Genomic DNA, 17,881 nt, shown 5'->3' with positions numbered 1-17,881 from the left:
TAAAATGTGTACAAGATTACTGTACTAACTTTGTAGGTTTGACAGACATGTTAAAAATATCAAGATAAGATAACTTGCTATGGTTGAGGCCCCCCCTACCAAGAATGGGGCACTCAGCAACCACAGGGTTCCCTGGTGTCTAAAGCCAAATATGTCAGATTGCTACCAGCCAAATCATCAAACCTGTTCTAAGACACAGCAAAAAATTAGTAGAGGCAGCTTATATTTCATATTCAGTAACAGATCCCTTTTCCCTCATAGCCTTAAAGAAGCAGTTAATAATAAATATATAAATACATAAATAAATCAATATATAAATAAATAAATAAATATCTAAATAAACAAATAAAAGAACTATATCAAACACAATAAACCCTCATAAGTTAAACAGATGACTAAATCTGCATAAAAATACTAAGTAAAAATAAAACAGAAATCAGGAATGAGACATAAATTAAATATACTTTACAGCAATAAAAACACTAAAACTCAAATGTAAGTGCTTTAACTGAACTGGAGTGGGTTCTGAAAGGCAAGTGTGTATGGGATCATGTTATCGAGAAAGCATAGGACACTCAGGCAGTGACAAGGGTGCCCATGTTTAGAACAAAGGTTTGAGACCATTCAAAGCAAAAATTCCAGTAGCTGTATACCTGTTAGCCTACACAATTAGTTCTCTCCAAGCTTTTGAATGAGAACTAATTGGATAGTAAACCATAAAGATCAGTAGGCAACAGCAGAAAAAGGCATCTTATAAGTATAAACTAACTTCCTGTTGAAAGAGAAAGCATTTGATCAACAACCAGGAAATGAAACAATGTAGGGAGTGACAGGAAGTGAATAACATGAACATAAGACCAGCAAGCCCAGAACAGCATAAAACAGAAAGTCAGCCACTATGGCCTATGAGGCAGATAGGCAGATACACACACACACACACACACACACACACACACACACACACACACACACACACACACACACACACACACACACACACACATACACACACCAAAAAGCCTCTGGTAGGCAATCTTTTACATAAGAGGTAAATTCGAAGATACAATACTTGAGATCAAAACACTGCATAAATACAAACTGCATATTAAAATAACAAAACCACATACAAAATATCATAGAACCCAATTAAAGGCAACAAGCATGCCATCTTCTAAACCAACTTAAGAAAAACAATGTGAAAGAACATTACTGCTTTTTCAGGTGTTTTTCGTTTCTTGGAGTTGCCATCAAAATGATTACACTTTTTTAAACAAGAAACATCTTTATTGAATTATCACTTATAACAAAGGCAATCATACATTTATATAATTGACATATTTTCAGTTGATTCTTGCCCTATTTCCCTCCACATCACGTATAATCTTCTGTACAGTCATTGCCAGTCAAACATTACATTGCTCATTCAATTTCTGCCTTCACCTAAATCTCATTCTCCTCCAAAACATTATTCTGTATGTATTGTTCCCATTTTTTATGTAATTTTCTCCTACCCAACAATCCCACTTCCAGTTCTTTTGTCTGTGTTATTATTTTCACTACTTTTAGTAAGTTGGTTTGGACGTTGATTTACATTTTCTTCTAATTATTTTTCTGGCAGCAACCAGAATTAAACTCAGCAAGACCTTAGATATATGGACAATTATTCTGGACCACAGCTCAAAAAATCATTTCCTTAGTTATACCAATTTGGCCACCCAGGATTTCTGACAGAGAAGTCTGCAGGGAATTTTTAAAGTATGCCAACTCATTACAGTCCCAAAAATATGATCCCAGTTACTTCTTTCCTCCCTATCACACCTACAACATTTGCAATCTACCTGAGGAAAATTATTTTGAGTCTGCTTTGGGTATAAAAATACCTATTCAAATAATTCCAAGTAAAGATTCTAAATCTTCTAGACTTTGTTGCATATCTGGGAGCCATACATATATATTCCCATTGTTTCTTTGTGGATTGCTTATCCAAACTCTTTTCTCAAACTTTTCTAACCTCCACTTATTGATTCCTAAAGTTATTATGCAATATTTTATATGGTCTAATAATTATCCCTTTCTAAGCAGCAGCTTCTGTTCCAGATTATACTCAAACTCTACCACTGCTGGTTCTTCATTTAGAATATCCTTATTGATTTTTCTTTGCCTATACTCTGATGTCAATGCTTGATAGGGAAGGCAATCTCTAGCCTGCAGTCCAAATGAATTCTTGGCCTCTTGCCATTCTATTACCTTTCCCTTTACAATTATTTGCTACCAATATCTTGGTTCCTTTGCCAGTTTCTCCAAAAAGTTTCACCCCCTCTTTTTTGCCTATTCTGTGACCCCTAATTGTAGTCACCTCTCCTCTCCTTTTTCCATTCCCATATTAGCTTAGCTCTTAGAATACTTTCTGCTAATTTATGAATATAATATCTGTATGGTTATTGGTATTCTCCTTAATGATATGCATCCATAATCCAGTATCTCCTTATTTCTTGAGCTTCCTCCTTGTTTCTTAATAATCCATTTCTACTTTGAATTACAGCTCTTTGCTTGTACTATGTACAAGAACCTTAACTATGTAGCTCTGAAATAACCCTTCAAATCAGGTAATCCCAAGCAACTTGTTATATTGGAAGGAGTAATGTATTTCACTTGATTCTTGCCTTATTTCCCTCCACCCATAAAATAATTCAACTCTTTATTAATTACTACCCACAACTTCTCCTCTGGTTGATAAAAATCTGAGTGACCTCTGTATAAAACTAAAGGGATTAGAAACATTTTCACTGTCCGTAGCCATAAACAGAGTTTACAATTTCTCAGTTTTTGTATTATCTTACATTTAGTTTCTTCCCATATATCCTTAGCTGCCATAATAGAATCCTTTTTAATCCATAGTCCTAAGTACTTCATTTTATCATGTCCCATAAATATTGGTATTGCTAAACCAATTTGTGTGTGGGTCTGTAGTTTACAGCCATTGCCTTTGTTTTATCTTCATTCGTCTTCATTAATTTTGTATCCCAAAAATACTTGAAACTATCAGAGAATGTTCCACACAACTGAAATGACCTTTTCTGGCTTTGTCAGGTACAAAACAATATCATCTGCAAATAAAGCCAATGTTTCTTATAAAATACTGTTAAGAACAAAAACTGTTTTACTTACAGTTACTTCATTCCTTCCTGTTCCCCTCTCCTTAATGTTCCAAGCGGTAATGGTGTGTTATATGTCATATGATTTGGATTCCCTTGCACATTTAACAAAGTCAGAAAAGTGCAATATTTCCAGGTTTTCTTGTTCTGCCATATTTCACAGATTGATTGATGCTTTGTAACCCCACATTTATTCATTCATTTCCAAGTTGTTGGCATTCTTCCTGTTGATCTCCGTCTCCATCTCTGGTTCATTTCCAATGTACTCCTGGTTCTTCTAGTCAACTGCTGCGCTTTTCTCTGTCTCTCAAACATTTTCATTTGGAGCATTGGAAAAGGTTTCACTGGCATAGTCTCTCTATGAGCTTTATTATCAGAAGAATAAGAAGCAGAACCCCCTTCTATTTGATAGCTCATTTTTTGTTAGACAAACTTTTGTGTTTCTTCCTTCATGTGGTCTCAATAAAAAAAATGACTTTAACTCTGCAGGAAAAAAAAATATTCTGAAGACAGCTGGATACAACAACTTGAATCTGACATCTGTTTCTGGACATTCCCCAATTTGTGGAATAAGTTTACTGCTCTTCTGTCTGGTGTACAGTGAGTAATTATTTTCCACAAACACTCTGCTGTCTCCCACAGAGTTTTGTCAGAATCATTCTGCTGATAGGATTGCATCTTTACTATTAGAACTCTGGCTTCTTTCTTATAGCCAGGTTTGGAGCAAAGAGCTGGTGTCCCTTTCAGTTAACATCTCCTGCTGTGGAATCCCAGTCTAGTTGCTTATTTGTTCTTTCATAAAATTAGTACAGTATGTTCCTTCCAGTTTCTCTGGTACAGCAAAAAAAAAAAAAAAAAAAAAAAAAACCTCAGGTTTTCCCCACATGCTCTGTCCTCTAATTCTACCATTTCCTGAAACATTTCTTCTTGGCAGTCTCAGACAGCCTTTTCATCATTCAACCTCTGATTTTTACAGTTTTGTCAGCTCATGTGAATATATGTTTAAAATTTCTATACTCACTGCATGCACACTCCTTGCATACATCACATCTTACCAAACCTCCACCATTCCTGCACTCAACCACTACCACTGTACCACCATACACACCACCACTCATATCCCACCTCTACTCTACTACTCTCTCATCAGGTCAACAACCTTCCCAATACACCCTCTATATAGACTACGGACCACAATACCTAAACTAAAAACAACCCCACAACCTAACATAACCCTACCACCATACCTATTGCCCACAGAACACAATGAAAAAACTTCCCTTATAAGCAAGCATATACAGAAATTGATAAAATTAATAATCTCATCCATATCCAACCTAGCACTCAGTGGAGACATCCATCCTAATTCGGGTCCCTCTATCTCCAACCCCTCCCCACATAATAAGACTACAAACCACATCTCCCAAATCACAGCCAATAGAAAGCCAACCAACATCTTTCAAGGTGCATGAATTCCATGCCACCATAGACTTCTACTCCCCTGATGTAGTGATCCTTACAGAAACATGGTTAAAACCACACATTACTAATAAGCAAATCCTCCCTACTGGTTACAATATACTAAGAGTAGACCGACTAAACAAAAAAGGAGGTGGTATAGCTATAATATTTAAGCAGCATCTAGACATCCAGATCTTAAAGTTAGCAGCTCCCCAAATAGGTAAGGAAGAAATAATATATACCAACCTTAAAATAAACCAAAATAAAACCCTAAACATAATAGGTTGCTACTTCCCACCTGGCCACAACATCCCTCCACTTGAAAACCTCCTCAGCTGGACTATCCACCACCTACCCCAAGAAACTTTAATTCTAAGAGACTTCAACACTGACTGGCAATCCTCTAGCAACCACCCAACCCATCATGTAAATCTTCATGGCTTCACCCAACTAGTCCAGTCACCTACTAGGATAAATAACTCCAACAAACACACTACCCTTGATTAGATACTAGTCAATAAGAGCCCCCAGTCATATATAGCAGGCTGCTTATTTGACAGCCTCAGTGATCACTCTCCAACCTTCTTACTAAGAAAACACCTTTATAAAGCAAAACCCATCATCTACCATCAAATACGCAAAAAAACTAATTTCAACCCTCTCTCATTCAGCTCATCCCTAAAAGACTGTAACTGGCAACCTCTAAAATACCTCAAACTAGGTGACGCAGTTGACTACTTTAATAAAACATTCCTAAGCATCCTTAATTACCACACCCCCATAAGACGTTTCCGAACTAGAGCCTAACAATCCCCATGGCTACAAAAGAACATGAAGTCTGAAATGAAAAACAGGGATAAAGCGTGGGACAACTGGCGCAAAACCAAAACTCCCTCTACTAGGCAAAAATTCCTAGAATTACGCAATAGAACCAAAAAGCTTATAAAACAGGACAAAATCCAATACTACCAGTCTGCCCTTACCTCCTCCCAACATAACCCCAAACAATTCTGGTCCTCAATAAACTCCATCCTCCACCCAGGTAAAGTAAGTACACCCACTCCTAACTTAACTCACTCCTCCAAAAATATTACTACCTCTTTCAACAATCAGTTCACACAAACCATACTATCACTAGCTAGACAACACAACCCCCCCCATAAACCCACACCATCAACTACAACTAACAATCTCCCAACTAGCTTCTCTTTCTCTCCTGTTCCTACTTCCAAAATAAAATGACTACTAACTAAACTTAAAACCACCAGATTAGCAGCAGACAACCTCCCAGTTGAATACATTCAACTTGCAGCTGACGCTCTAGCCTACCCCGTATCACTCTTGATTAACAGATCTCTGTCAGAAAGTTATGCTCCTACACTATGGAAAGTCTCACACATAATTCCCCTACACAAAGGAGGCCCCTCCACAGATCTAACCAATTACCGCCCCATAGCTATTCTCTTGCCACTCTCCAAAATACTAGAGCGATGCATTCATTCTCAAGTCTCAGATCACCTCCTTGCTAACAACCTCTTCTCCAACACACAACACGGTTTCCGACCTAACCATATCACCACCACTGCCTTACTCTCTTTCTCTAACACTATCCTACAAAATAAAAATGCAGGTTATCTCGCCTCAGCTACCTTCCTAGACCTCTCTAAATCTTTCACCATGGTCCCACACAAACTCATCTCTCTTCTCAATAACCTAACCTTCTCTCAACCAGTCATCAACTGGTTTCAGAGTTACCTATCTGACCGCCAACAAGCAGTTGTTTGGCAAGACAACCTATCCCCCAAATACCAGTCTCCATAAGAGTTCCCCAAGGGTCCATCCTGAGACCCCTACTCTTCTCTATTTTCACCAATAATCTAGCCTCAGCCACAACACATGGCACACTCATACAATATGCAGATGACTCAACCATCATCTGCACAGCCCACTCCCTACCAGAACTGCAAAAAGTCACACAAGAAGCATTTTCTTCTATTAAAACATGGTTATCCGATGCCCAACTAATACTCAACCCAAACAAAACAAAATTACTAGTCTTCCAACCCACCAAACTTACCCTAGACAGCTCACACTTTAACATCACAGCAAAAGACAACACCACCATCCATCCAACAGAACACACCAAATTACTAGGAGTAGAAATAGACAATAAACTGAACTTTGACATTCACATTTCCATGACCATTAAAAAAGTGCACAAAAAACTAGGAACATTATATAGAAATCAACAACTACTTACCAAAGCAGCTAAAATTTTGGTAGCAAATTCTCATCTTATCTCTACCCTACTCTATGCCTCTCCAGTATGTACTAACCTTAGACAATGCGATCTAAATAAGTTCGAAACCTGCTACAACAAAATTGCCAAATTCACCACAGGGGCTTCCTACCATACTCACCACTGTCTCTCACTAGCAGAACTGGGCTGGCTAGAGCTCCCCCACCTCCTTTAATGGTACCAACTCACACTCGCCCACAAACTAATAAACCAACCATTAAAAGTCCCATCCCTCCAGAATCTACTCCAACCATACATAACCACGAGACCACTAAGATCCAGCCACAAAAACCTCCTACAGGTCACAAGAGCCATTAACTCTGCTGGAGAAGCATTATTCTCCTGCACTGTAGCCAAACTTTGGAACTCCCTCCCATCCTCAGTTACCTCTGTAACTTCTTGCACCCACTTTAAATCCTTACTAAAATCACACTTCAAAACTTGTCAGATATGCCCTTGCAACCTCCTCTAATACCATCCACTCCCCCCACCCACTACCTCTCTCAGTCCTCTGTCAACAACCTACTCTTAGCAAGCTTGGCTACTCATGTTCCCAGCTACCTACCACATAATACTAACTTCTTGTAGCAACAACTGCTAATGGCTGTTATGTACCTCAAAAACAGATTGTATCAATTGTTCACTGATGAATCTCAACTACATTTGTAACCATGTTTAGTATATGTCACCATATTTTAAAATTGTACTATGTTCTACAGCTGTTTTACATCTGTTTTCTTCTTGTCTTGTGTCCTCAACTGGACTAATGTCTATATTTAAATGCTATGTTTTTTAACTGTATAATGCAAATAATACTTAATGTGGAGCTTTTCTCCCGGGCCTCCACTGAAAACAGACCTGTGTCCAGTTGGACTCTCCCGGTCAACAAATGTAAATAAATAAAGAATAAATAAATTAATTTCTTACTTTTTTCCAGTCTTTTGTTATTTGAGTTGATATACTTCTTCATTGTTTGGTTTATTTTAATCATCTCAGAGACATTTGACTTTTTTTTTCTGCTAGATGACTGGAAGTCATGCCTCACACCTAAGGTGGAGCTTGAACTGCTTTCTGGTGAACATCTACAAGATTCTCCTCACCTTTTGTGATTGAATTTCTTTCAGGTTCTCTGAATTCCTTCTTTGCCAGCATCCAATCAGTGTACTTACTAGCCAGTACCTGAAATTTACCGAAAACAGACAAATTCACCATTGGCATCATGTTGTGGACATGTTAAACACAAAGTAGTAGGAATTGCAGAATAGTGCTGGCACCATTCTCTGTATAAGGAATGTATGTGGCAGTACACACTGGAAATAACTGTTAGAATTATATGGACATGATATTCACATTACAGTGGACACTGTAAACTATTATTCCATTCACATGCTTGATATTGTATGGACATGGCAATGCACAATACAGATTGTTGTTCATATCAGGATTTGTAGCATATCGTATTTTAACTTGCTGAAAATACTGAATTTGCCAGGTATTACAAAAAAAATAAAAAATAAAAAAAGCATTCTAACTTCTTTCAGAATGCACAGAAAAGGCAATCATCACTTTTACTGTAGATCTTATTTATAACATAAAGAGCCATTACCAAATGATAATATTGATATGACATCAAAGTCTCATTAAGAACATACTCGAAACATGAAGCACAAAGATCTATTAATCAAAAATTCAATGTTGGTGAAATACATTAAATAGTAAAAAAGCAATGAAAGAAAAAAAGAAAGCCGATGAAGGCAATGGACAGAAAATGTCTGTTGTAAACCACAATGGAACCACAATATCAATGTATAACTCACCAAACTGCAAAATAAAACAACTAATAAGATAAAAAATTATTCAATTACAATTTTCTTAGAAATAATAATAATAATAATACATGTTACCAGACCCACATAATGTCCAACTAAACATTTCCTGACATGTAGTATGCAGTCTGTTGAAGGATTAGGTATTAATAAGTGTCAATAAAGTAGGGACCCGTCTGGGGCAGTACTGCATAATGAAGGCATGCACTCATGAAAATGACCATTACCTGGCAAGTGAGGAGACCTCACTATGATATGTTTTGTGACCTTGGGCATTCGGCATGGGAGTTGCATGCTTGTGCATGATGTGAAGCAGAAATACCGCGTATATACTTCACAGGAACCCACCAACTAGTTTTCTTGTATAAATGGGAAGGAAATGGGGATGATAGGACAGTCAGAAAGAAGGAAGATCAAGCAGAGGAATACACAGAAGGACAATGTGATGAGAAAAGTGACATGGGATAGTGGAAGAAGGGTGACTTTTATTTTGTAGAACAGATGACCTTTTTGTTTTGGAGAAGGGTAAAAGGAGCAGAAGGCATGGTGAAGATATAGGTAGGATAAAGGGTATATTAATGGCAACAGGGTAGGCACACAAACAGATAATACAAACAAAGACTGAATTGGAGGTAGTGATGCAAAAGGGGACCAGAAAGGAGAGATGCAGCTATATAGATGGTGGACAGCTGATGTTGGCTAGAATTGGACAGGAAACAGGGCAGGATAAGTGGCCAAATGGAAGCAGAATACCATGATGCGGGGATGGGGTGGGGTAATGAAAGCCTGCCAACTTGTGTCTGCTGGGAACCCACTCAGAAGTCAATCATTTCATCACTGTGTCTGACATCATGAGTGGGATCCACCTCCGGTGGCCTAATGGTTAGAGCTAGGCAGCTATGTCACATAAAAATGTGCTCCAGGTTGCCAATCCAGATCTTGAGCTGCTGGTCCAATCTTAAGCAGAAGTCACAGCTGCCACCTGGTGAATCAGAATGTGCCACATCCTAAAGGGAACCTTACAACACCCATTGGAGAAGCAGCACAAGAGGTCACCAGTAAACTGTGTAGGTCAGCTGCTAAAGAATGACCTTCATCAGCCTGCAGACAGGTGACCATAGGATTGCTGAGGACCCAGCAGTCAGTCCAGTGACTCATGCATGGTGCAATAACTGCTGCCATATCACTTCCTGCTCCACAGGTTCTGCTGTTGAAAAATGAACATAAATGCAGTGCAACAAAACAGCAAGGAAACCTAATAAAAAGATTGTTATGACAAAGATAGAGAGAGAAAGAGAAAATTGCATCTTCAAGATGATGTATTTCTTTAAATGGCTAATGAAAAAAACAGTCCACAGAGCAATGTTTATATAAATGTCTAGGGGGCACTTTTAATAGAGCAAGGAATAACACTGGGGGATATGGCTGGATATGTCAGTAGTGGATAGGACAGTGGTATGTGGTATGGATGTTAACTAGTGTTTGTTTAAAAGACAAAGAAGCAAAAAAGAAAAAAAATCAAACTGAACACAATCAGTGGTCAGCACTGTGGACAATGGGTATGCAGAGTTGTCATGCACAGTGTGGCAAATGTAAGAATGTGTGGCACTGCCTGACACAGTACCTCAAATCACATGACTAAAACTAACTATGATGCCCAATTAATTATTGCAGGAGGAATAAAAGCATTAAATGAAAAGCCCCATTAAACTGGTATATGGATGCAGTACACTTGTCATACCCATGCCATTTCCAGATTATGTGGTACATTGTAGGGCAGTGGCACAAGTACAAGTGCATTACAAAGTGGTAGCCTGACTAGGGCAATGAAGAACCACACAGTGGTAATCACATACCCATGAATCAATGCACAGCAAAATGCTGAACTACTATAAAGGAGAAATAAAGTCTGATTGCAGCAGCACACCCAGTGTCAGTACAGTTAGCATACATGCTGCCATGTCAGGAATAACTTGAAGGACATCATTGATTTACAAATGCATTTAAACCACATAGCAGTATTACAAGCTGTGAAGAAATCTGCAGTGATTAAGTTTTAAACTGCAGTGTAAAAGTGAGCAGTGCTATGGTAAGCAGGTGAAGCAGAGACACAGTGTCTGAGATGGTATACTTGAAAAGGTTGACTTACCAGAAAATCGATTTTTATAGGATTGAGACCAGATGAGTAAAACCACACAACACTGATGAAGTAGCATTGTTGCCTCACAGTAAGATGTTGTCCTGTTCGATTCTCAGCTAAAGTGTCTTTTGTGTGGAGACATGCGTGAATGGGTGTACCTTCGTTGAAGGTTGTACGTCAGGACTGGCAACTCGGTATGTAAAAATCTGCTGCCAATCAATAGCAGACCGGAGTTCCGCTGTGGTGACCCCTAACCGGGAAAAGCTGAAAGATACAACAACAACAACAACTGATGGAGTAGAGCATTGACAGAACATAACAGAACAGAACAATGAACAGTTGCAGTAGGTGATTGCACAAGATCGCACTACAGTGGGGCCTGTGGTTTTTGCCTCTTCTCCACTGTAGTGCAATGTATGAGTTGGTGTATTTAATTAGCAGGGTATATGGTGGGCACAGGGGGGCTTGCCTCCTGCAAAAGACATTGTTGTCAGTGATGTTCTTCATATTCATCACTGCTGCAGTAGCCTAGCTATATGGGTTATATCCTGCCAAGGATATAACAGCCAACCAGGTTCTAAAGCTTCAGGGTGACATCCAAGTAACCAGTTTGTCAAGCAGCTCGAGCTGAGCTCACTAAAATACAAGTTTGAGTGTGAAGCCCTTCAGAGTTTTACTGCTGCCAAAGAGTACTCTCCTCTGAGGCTTTTGTGGATTGATGGTTAGCTTGTGCTTTCCTTTGCTGGACAGATAAGTTGCCTTTGGTAGTAAAAACTTTCATTTTCTTAAATATATCTGTGATTTATTACTTTCCTCTTCAGGAAAATAAAACTAGGAATGTTGTGTGTTAACAAATTGTCTTGAGTCAGTAATGCACTTTTAAACTGAAGACTCATTTTTTTCTGTCAGTTAGAAGAAGTGTTAACTAGCTGAAAGCATAGTTTATGTTGGGAAATTGTGTTTATTTTTCCTTTGTGAGGCTGGCATATTGTTTAAAAGTGTTTTTACTCTGTTTTGTTTTGTAAAAAACACACACACAGCATGTGCTTCATGTCTTCTCCTGGGAACAAAGTATCATTTTTGGTGTGACAATGAAACAGTCTAACAGTCTAATGTTCAGTCCTTCTTCCAGCCACAAAAAGAAAAAGTTAAGCAAACAGGCTTTGTCACCACAACAGACTAGCAATTTACCTCAGCTGCAGGTGGATGACTCTGGTATAACCATTTGTTGTACCTCATACCACTCATCTATTACTTCAGATCCCTCTGGTGTAACACCTACAGCACCTTTGGACCGGGGGTTAGCCACTTACTCTTTGGCTGTTACAGTCCCCTTAGTAGGTAAGGAAGAGCCACTGTTATTGGTCCTCGGAGAGAGAAGAATGAAGGTTTCCCTGTTGTACCAGAATATTGTCCCTATCCCTGGGGAAGCAGCTGCTGCCATTAGTAACTTGGTTGGCGCCATTTTTTCTGTCAAAAAGAAACAGAAAACCAAGCATGCATCTACTCCTCCTCAAACTTCTATAGACAGGGGTAGAGTAGTTTATTGGGTCTGGCTCAGGGTTTAATTTAGGCTATTGATACTTCTTGTAAAGTAGTTTCTGGTAAAAAAGGGATTCTTCTTTCCCTGAAGAGATTCAAGATTTGGAATTTGAACAGGATGTTAAAGATATGTATTCAGGGCTTATTCCTCAGTTTTCTTATTCAGACTCAGAGGAGAGTTCAGCTTCTGATTCTTCCTGTGGGGGGTTTCTTTTTCCTCTGAGATTATAGCTATAATTAGCCAGTATTTTCCACAGAAGAACACTGAAGTCTCTCAGTCCCTCAGAAAATACTATGATTTACTACAGAAGGATTTTGAAGAACCTACACCCATTCCTCCTGTTTTGTCAGCTTCAGTGGAGGTGTGTTTGTGTGCTCATGTGCATATGTGTGCGTATGTGCGCACATATGTGTGCGTGTGTGTATGCACGTGCGTGTGTGTGTGTGTTACTGCCTGCAGTTTTCCTGTTAGTCATCTATCTGCCCCTAAAAAGGCAGATGGGATGTATACATTTCCTCAGTCTTTTAAAATTTTATAGACTACTCTCAAACCTGACCCAGTAGCTACAGCTTTGGTTGATCCCACTGCTGCTAAGCACTTAGTTAATTGCAATCCTACTTTTTCTGATAAGGATGAGAAACTCATTGATAAGTATGGGAAAAAGGTTGATACAGCTGAAACTCTGGTTTTCAGAATTTTGAATTATCAGGTTCATATGTTAAAGTTTGTTCTGACAAATTGTGAAAGTATGAGGAATGTTTTATCTTTACTTTCTTGTGAGGAAAAATCTACTTTAAATAATTTAGTTTCTTCTTTTTTGCAGGTCACCAATCATTGTTTACACTGTGTGTATGACTCTCATGATACTTTTTTCCTGGTTATGGTCACTGGTACTGTTTTAAGGAGTTTTGTATGTCTACATTCTCAGAATCTTCCAGATGATGTTAAAAATGATATTTAAATTCTCCCTTGGATAGATATTTAGTGTTAGGCCCCTCTGCTGCACAGGTGATCAAAAAGTGTGATGAAAGGGGCAAGATGATCTAAGAAATCTCTAAGAATATTCAGGTCTGCTTTTCCACATTGTTCAAGAGACTTTCTTTCTCCTCTTCCATTTTTGGCAGAGAATAGAATAAACAGTCACAACAGAATTCAGGTAAACAGACATTTTAGAAGTAATGGCAAGGGAGTTCCAAAAAAAATCCTTAACCTCCCTAAACCAAGGACAGTCCAATATGTATTAATGATGATTGAAGTGACCTTATGACCCAGTCTCACCCAGATCCCTTTTCCATTCAGAAAGTTGTAATCTCCATTTTTCTGTTTGGCAACAGATTACATCATCCAAATAGGTTCTTATTATCATTCATCAAGGTTACAGATTGCAGTGGGAGGAAATTCCTTTTTTCCAGGATGTCATTCCTCATACTTCAGATCAGACTCTTTAGTTTAACCTGCTCTTCATAATATGCTGTTCCAAGGACTTAAACCAGTTTCTCCTTGCCAAATAGGGAAGAATTTTTATTTAAAGATGTTCCTAATGCCAGAGAAAGAAAATGCTTGGAGATCAGTTCTGAATCTTTCTTTCCAAAACCTGGTTGTGATGGTGACCTAATTAAAAATGGTGCCACCTTACAATGTATTACCTCTTCTTCCTCTTTTAAGTTTCCTGGTAAAACTAGACTTATAAGTTGCTTATCATCACATCCCTATTCATCCAGATGTCAGACTTTTCTTAAGGTTTTGTATGTCTGGATCACATTATCAGTTCTTTTCCTTAACCTTTGCACTATCCACTGCACCAAGAGTGTTTACAAAGTTTCTAGCTGAAAGGTTGCTATTCAAAACATTGATCCAATATCATTAAAAACACAACATCGAAGTGCCATACAGTTGAGTGCCAGAATATCGTCAACACATGTTTTTGCAGGGGAGTAAGCCCTCCTGCATCCCAAATGCGGGGCAATTGCAACCCACACATCTTCTAATTATATATACCAACTCTAAGATTACACTACAACTAAGAATGAGCAAAACTCCAATCATAGTTGTACTGCAATCTCACACAATCAGCCACTTGAACTGTGAGATGTTCTGGCATTCGACTATATGGCACTTTAAAGTTGTGTCTTTTTGATGATGGATGAATGTTATGATTGTTGACATTTTGACTAGTGGACATTCGAACATAGACCCCCCCCCAAACAAATATATATCTATATATCTATATCTATATATATATATATATATATATATATATATATATATATATATATATATATATATATATATAGTGTGTACTGGATATTAGGCCTTGTTGGTTAAGAAATTAATTTTATGTTGAATGGTAAAACACAAGTCACAAAACAAGTTCTTCAATTCTACAATATGAGGTATTGCATTGATCCCATAAAGCAAAGACATATATATTGTATGTATATATATATATATATATATATATATATATATATATATATATATATATATATATATATATTAACTCTTTATAAGCTCGAAATCCTGAAATATAGAATTTCAGAATCTCTAGCCTATAAAGTCGAACAGACAGAAATCGCAAACCTGGAAATGTCGAATCCAACAATGTGGAACCCGCGGAACAGATAGTGTGTTAGGTGAGTGTTGTTTATTTAGGGTTTTGGGGAGGGATTGTGTGTTTGTGAGTGTGTTGGGATGTTTTATGTGTGGGTTAGGGTAGGTAGGTCAGAGTGTGAATGTGTTAGCGTTGGGAGTGGTGGTGTTTGTAAGTCTGTGATGTGTGTTTGTGTGGGGGTGTGTGGAATGTGTGGTGCTGGGTTGTCTGTGTTATGGAGTGTAGTGCGACCTTGGAGTTAGTATATATTAAAAGGGGGTGGGGGGGCTTGCCCCCCTGCATATAGTAAGGGTAGGTATGTGTGTTTGTTTAGCTGTGTGTGTGTGTGTGTGTGTGTGTGTGTGTGTGTTGTATTGCTTTTTGTACAGAGTCAGGAGGTATGTGTGTTTGTGTTTGTATGTGTTGTGTAGTGTGTGCTGTATCTTTTCGGGGTTTTGTGGTTTCGGGAGTTTGGGTTTCATGGTTTTGTGATTTCAGGAGTTTGGGTTTCGCAGTTCTGTGATTTTGGTTATTTGGATTTTCGACTTCATTGTCTCGAGATACTGAAATTCCATATTTCAGTATTTTGAGATTATGAAATGAATCTATATATATATATATATATATATATATATATATATATATATATATATATATACAAAATTATGTACACACACATACATATATATATATATATATATATATATATATATATATTTGTATATATTTATTATAGATAGATATAGATATAAATAGATAAATATGTGTATATTAATTTGTAGTAATATTTCCAGTTCATTTCTACAGGATGCAGTAATTACAGTAATTGTGTAAGTTGTTCATTGAATAAGGCTTTCCTCAGGTTATATAGACTTTTGCAAATAGTCTGTTTTATGGGTGGTTTCCTACTCTAGATCTGAGATAACTTTAAGACAGCTTTCATATAGTTTTGTTACATTATTTTACAGCACATCGATGTTAGCATTCACATATGTTAGTCTAATATATTTTTATCAGTTTACTCTTATTTGATGTAGATTTTTAGATTAAGGTCCATTTTTGCCAATAATGCTGTATTTGCTTGTCTGGTGAGTGTTCTTTATTTTATTTTATTTTTTTTTGACTGCATTTTTAAGATTGTTTCATTTTATTAATGTACATTTATTTTCTAGGAGTTTGATTTATGTATGTATAGATGCATTTTGAGGCTTTATGTGTGTGTTTTCTTTGCTTGAAGTGATTGATATTTTATTTATTTATTGACTTTTGTTGTTATTGTGAATGGGGCTGAATAATGAAGTGCACAGAATTGTTAGAAATAATATATACTATATGCCTGATGATCATCTTTTTATTCCAGTGATTGAACTCAGATAAATGTGTGATAGAAACATGTATCTGGTTCTCTGGACATTTTTTAACTGCCCTCTTAACATTTTAATAAAGAGTTTATTAATCTCCTTGACGTGCTGTCAGCTCTACTAAAATTTCTTTAAATGCCTTTAGTTATGTACTAAACACTAAAAATAAATGTTCACACACTACCTGCGTGAAACAGAAGCACATGTAACTCTTAAGCATTTTACTATACCTAAAGCAAACCTTAAATCTCAAATTTAAAGAAAAACATAAAACCAAGTAGACAATAATGAAGTAAAACAAAACATTGATTTTGTAATTAGTTCAATGTAACTTTGCATGCTGCTCGCACATAGAGCCAGATTCATGAATGGCTACACTGTTTACTGTTGTTGGTGCATGGCAGTCAGCACCCTGGAGAGTACTCAGTGAGGAAAATGAAGCTGTAAAGTTTGTTTCTCTGTGGCACATGGTGGAAGTGCAGTGAGCTTTGGGAAAATGGGCAGTTGATGCTGAGTTTGAATCTAGTTTACAGAAGCTTTTACACAGGGTGTCAGAATTCCTTTTGTCACAACATTTTGATTAGGAATATAACAATACAGTCAAATCAGTATCACAACTATGTTTACTGCAACAAATGTATCATTAATGCTTACTATACAAGCCTAATGTAATGTGTGTAAATTATGTTAAACATGACGATGACAACATTTAATGTAGAATGCACATGCCTATGTATGACATGCACAATATTTTTGTTATAATTCTTATAAATGATCACATATCGTCACTATGTGTTTATAACAGTATGCCTTCTGAAGTATGTAACTAACATGACCATGTATTACTCAGGTTATGCAAGTGCATATATCTGAAATGCAATTGCAGAGGTAAATACTGCCTTTTACACAGAAATGCAGTCCCATGACTAAGTAAAGTCACAGACATACTGGCATCTCTGAAGTATATCTCCAGTCCTTGGTTACATTACTATACCACCAATTACCATGTTAAAAGTAAGTTTTCCTGTGTTACTGACAGCTAATAAGCAAAGTTTAACATTTTATCCTTTTTTTCCTCATGGGTTTGATTCCCATGTGGTACTACTTAATATTATCAATATGTATTTCCCTACAGGCTAATATATCACAAATTATGCAATTTACTTCCAGCTAGCAATGATTATAATAAATCCCATAAAGCATTTCACTGTTTACCACTGGAATATGTGTCCATAGTTTAAGCATCAAACTTGGCCAAAATCTTACTGCCACATTTTAAACCTTCTTTGAGTTTAGATATAATCAGTGTAAATGTGTCTGCCAAGACATTGCTGTACTTCCAATTATGCAAATACAGCTGGAAAGGCTTTGCATCTTTGTGTGTAATCTGTTACATGTGAGATCTGAATTGGGTGCTAATTCAAATACACATTTCTAGCCCGACTGCTGCAGACATGGCTGGTGATGGAAGGGATGGTGCTTCTTTTAGCTGGGGTGTTGAGGATT

Source organism: Protopterus annectens, chromosome 1.part1, assembly GCF_019279795.1.
Source record: "Protopterus annectens isolate FY-2018-M chromosome 1.part1, PAN1.0, whole genome shotgun sequence".
Classification (NCBI taxonomy): Eukaryota; Metazoa; Chordata; order Ceratodontiformes; family Protopteridae; genus Protopterus; species Protopterus annectens.
The sequence above is the reverse complement of the archived record's forward strand: the minus strand, read 5'-3'. Positions refer to the sequence as shown.